General features: G+C 39.0%; 1 pseudogene; it reads left to right on the top strand.

Moving 5' to 3' along the window:
• Window positions 1–1,134: 1,134 nt before the first annotated feature.
• Window positions 1,135–4,448, top strand: LOC141507251 (acyl-CoA-binding domain-containing protein 6-like; annotated as a pseudogene).
• The last annotated feature ends 209 nt before the right edge of the window (window positions 4,449–4,657 follow it).

Raw genomic sequence — 4,657 nt, 5'->3', positions numbered from 1 at the left:
ATTGGAAAAAAATATTCCATGGTTTTGATCATAGGAATGATCAAGTGAAAAACCTTCAATGGTTCCTGATTGTCAACCAAGAACAAAGGGTGGAAGGGAGAGAGGAAAGCAGTAGAGGGGACAACTAAATGGTGCAGTGAATAGAGCACCAGCTCTGGAATCAGGAAGACATGAGTTCAAATCCACTTTCAGACATTTAATAATTATCTAGCCATGTGACCTTCGGCAAGTCACTTAATCCCAATGCCTTGCAAAAAACAAAAGAATCAGTAGAGGTTCTTCTGAAGGCAGGTCTGAGACTCAGACAACAATCTGCTCTCCTAAATGGATTCTCAATATCTGAATAATTCTAACATTTAAATATAAATTATTTCCAACTTCCCAAGACAAAAAAGATTTGCAAATAAGATCCAATAATTTGCTATATATAAGAAGCATATTCTGTATGCAACCATACAGAGCAAAAATGAGAGGATAAAACAAAACATACTCTGGGCAACTTTAAAAAGTAGGAATTGAGATCATAATCTAAGCCAAACTAAAATTAAAATTTGATAAATTCTAGAAAGATAAACAAGGAATTTATATTTTGTTTAAAGGCACAAGAGATAATGAAAAAAAACAAATATATATCCAAATCTTGTGTTATCTAAGATCTTATAAAAAGATATGAATACAACATAATCAATAAATTTTAGTATTATATTCTCAGAGTAAGGCAAAACCAATAGAAAGCTAAAGGGAAAAAAATAGAATTGAGCAAATTATTAGATAAACAAATTTAACTAATGTAAGGCAACTCCTGAATGATAATACACATATTATCAACATCTGATGGTTCCTTTATGAAAATTGAGCATGTATCATGATATAAAGCAGTCATAAACAAATGCTGATAAGCATATGTAGCACACATATACTTTATGCACCATAAAAGTAAAAATAGTTTTAAAAAATGAAATAAGGCCTAATATCAAAGAGCTAAAGTCAAAGAAATACTAAATTTTCGTGTTGGAAATTATGATGAAAATAATGAAAGTATTTGTGATGAATATAGAATTGTTCTTAGAGGAAAATGAATAACTTTGAAAACCTGTTAGTCAAATTTAAAAAGAGAAGAAAAATGAACTAAACATGTTAAAAAAGACTAGAAAGGCCTTCCTCCCGCCGTCGGACAGGCGGCAGCGCGGAGCCCGGGGCCGGCGCCCACCCCCGGAGCGGCCCCGCCGGGCCTCGGACGCCCCACGCGGGGCGGGGACGGACTCCGGAGCCCGGGCCAGGGCGGCCCCCTCGCCGGCCCCGGGGGCCACGACGGGCGACAGCGGCGGCGAGCGGAGCTCCGGGGAGGAGTCCGCGGATGCGGGGGGCCAGCCGGCCGGCCTGGAGCCCCGGGCCCCCGCGGGCCTGCCCGAGCTCTTGGAGAAGGCGGCGGCGCGGCTGCAGGGCCTGGTCCCGGCCGCCAGCGGGGAGCAGCTCCTCTACCTGTACGCCAGGTACAAGCAGGTCAAAGTTAGAAATTGTAATACACCTAAACCAAGCTTCTTTGATTTTGAGGGGAAACAGAAATGGGAAGCGTGGAAGGCACTTGGAGATTCAAGTCCTAGCCAAGCAATGCAGGAATATATTGCAATGGTTAAAAAATTGGATCCAAATTGGAATCCTCAGATGCCAGAGAAAAAAGGCAAAGAAGTAAATGCTGGGTTTGGTGGACCAGTTGTTAGTTCTTTGTATCAAGAAGAAACTATCAGAGAAGAAGACAAACACATATTTGATTACTGCAGGGAAAACAAACATTGACCACATAACCAAAGCCATCACATCAAACAAAGTGGATGTGAACATGAAGGATAAAGAGGGCAGAGCGCTACTCCATTGGGCATGAGACCGAGGACATAAGGACCTAGTAACAGTCTTGCTGCAATATACAGCTGACATTAACTGTCAGGATAATGAAGGCCGAGACAGCCCTACATTATGCCTCTGCCTGTGAGTTCTTAGACATTGTGGAGCTGCTGCTGAAGTGTGGAGCTGACCCCACCCTGGGAGATCAGGAGGGCTGTCTGCCAGAGGAGGTGACTGGCTGCAAGGCTGTCTCTTTAGTCCTACAGCAACACACGGCTGGCAAAGCTTAACTCTGCAACTGGGAAGCCGCAGCCTCTTCTAGCCCAGGGCTTCGATAATGAAAGAAAACTGCAATAGTAGCCTTTCTCTGCCACTCTTTTTTGTATGCATTGGCTAATGAAGACTAGGACACTCAGAGATGGTGACTGGGGGTTCAAAGCTTCAGCAGTACCTTGTATCTGCACACACATTGGGGAGATTAGATAAACTTATGTACAGAACATAATATGATCTCGTTCTTTGGACATGCTCTGATACTTATCACTACTCAAGAGGGCATAGCAAGGTAGCACATCATCTTTCACAACATTAAATATGGCTACTCTTTAAAATATAGATATGAGCAAAAAAATGACTGTGTTACATAGAAAATGAGGGCATCTATTCAAGAAATAACTGATTTGATGGTACCCAGATTGTCAGTGGCACTAATACAACTGGACCAAGTACATTCCAAGTATACTTCTCAGTTTACAAACAAATTTGAGAAGAGAAGAAGAGATAATGGTCAAAAACAGTAAGGAAAAAATTTGTAATCTTTGAGGGATGTGGAAGACATAAGGAAAACCAACTGTTTTATGGAAACCTTCATATCTTGTGTATTTTAGAATAGAATTCAGTAAACTCAGAGGAAGAAATGTTGAAAATAGACAAAGCACTAGTCTTAAACCAGTATTCTCCTAAACAACTTAGAAGAAGAGAGGGGAATTTTCTTAGTACCCAACCTTCTCCCTTCAGATAAAATGTTTGTGTCAGAAGGATTGCAGCATTATGTTAAAGTGAGAGTCTTTTAAAGTCTAATGTGAAATGATACACTATTACCCAGTGCTTTTGAGAGTAGAGTAGACACCCAGGTAACCTCTATAAATGGGTGTGGGTGCTTTTTTAAGCATTTTGCCAGTATCCATCTTGGGCTCTAAGATTGCCTTTTCATCCTGGCTCAACCTAATCTAGGAAATTTTCGAAAGCTATTATTGTACAAATCAAGTAGGAAGTTAGTTTGAGGTAATAATTGAACTCATCAAAATACTAGCAGGCCTAGAACTTTGGTTGTTGGCAAAATTTTCCATCAGCTTGTACCCCCTCCCCCAGGAGGGCTTCTCTGGCAGAAGTCAGACATGTTGATGAGGGCTTCTCTTGTTGGATTGCTCTCAAGCTTTCTTGAAGACCTAGATCTTCTAGGATATTGACTAGCATCTTTCACCAGTATTCAGTTTTTTAAATGTTTGAAAATCTGGCACGCATATATAGAAGCTCTTGAAATTTCACTGGCATTCTTAGAGAATTTTTTCAATATCTTAGAGCTCCTTTCTTAGCATTCAAGCTACATCTTAGCTTACTTTGGCTTTATTCCACTGTGTACCCTTGTGTGTGTGTGAGAATCCATCTCTCCTAATTGCAGATGAGATGCAAAATTATTGCATGTCCTTTTAAAATTATTGTTTGTGCATATTAGTAAAAGAGCAAATTTAGTAAAGTTTTTGTTCTATACAGGCTTAAAGGGCAGGTGCTTGAGCAATCATTCATCTAATTCGGCAAATATTAAGCACCTGCTCCGTGTAAAACACTGTTGTCTTTTGTCAACATTTGGCAATTTGACCTTGATATGTATTAGTCAAGGTTTTGTTTTTCTATTTTCATATCAAACCAACATGAATGGGACTTAGTGGGAGATATAATTTTTTATTTATTTCACTTTAAGAATTTTTGGAGTTCCCCTTTACAACTTTAGATCATTCACTGAATATTACCATCACCTTAGAAATATCAAATGCATTCTAAAGCCAGTCTCAAGATATTTAACTCTTTCTTCATTAAGTTACCAAGATGTTTTCCAGAAGCAGTTAATATTATCATAACAGCGAATTAACTGTATCATAAGGGCTGTGTTGGCATTATCCATTATACCAGTGGATAGCCGGTCTTGATTTCCCTTTAACTCTTACTGAGTGATTATAGAAATGATTATGCTCCTACCTTGAGCATTTTAGAATTCCTTGAGTTTCTTTGCTGAAAGTGGAGGAACTACTCCCAAGGAAAAAATGTGTTTTGAGGCAAAAGGTCACCTAATCATTTGAGAACCTTCTCAGTGAATACATGATGAACTACTGTTTCCATACTCTTGATTGGATTTTCCAAGTTGTTTGGCCTAGAAAGCACCAGGAAATGTAGGTTCAGATTCTGACCCTCATAATCTTTGTGACTCAGAGCAAGTCTCTTTACTTCTCTAGGCCTCAGTTTCCTATATCAAATGAGGGGATTGGATTAGATAATTGTTCAGACCCCCTTTCAGCTCTAAATCCTGTGAACAAACTAATTGGATAGAAGAAATGATTTACTATGGGTTCAACTGTGAATATTGGATATATTAATCATATTCAAAAATATAATGTGAAATATTTTGAAGTAGTTATTTCTGGTTTTACTGTAAGAACAACAAAAAATGTTAAAAATCACTTTTTGGATATTACTGTTTTGTAAGGGAAGGGAAGAATGGTTTGAGTTTTTATTGGCTCACATATCTTATTCCAGATCT

The sequence above is a fragment of the Macrotis lagotis genome, chromosome 1 (genome assembly GCF_037893015.1).
Source record: "Macrotis lagotis isolate mMagLag1 chromosome 1, bilby.v1.9.chrom.fasta, whole genome shotgun sequence".
Classification (NCBI taxonomy): Eukaryota; Metazoa; Chordata; class Mammalia; order Peramelemorphia; family Peramelidae; genus Macrotis; species Macrotis lagotis.
Note: the sequence above shows the minus strand (reverse complement) of the source record. Positions and strands in the feature narration are given on the sequence as shown.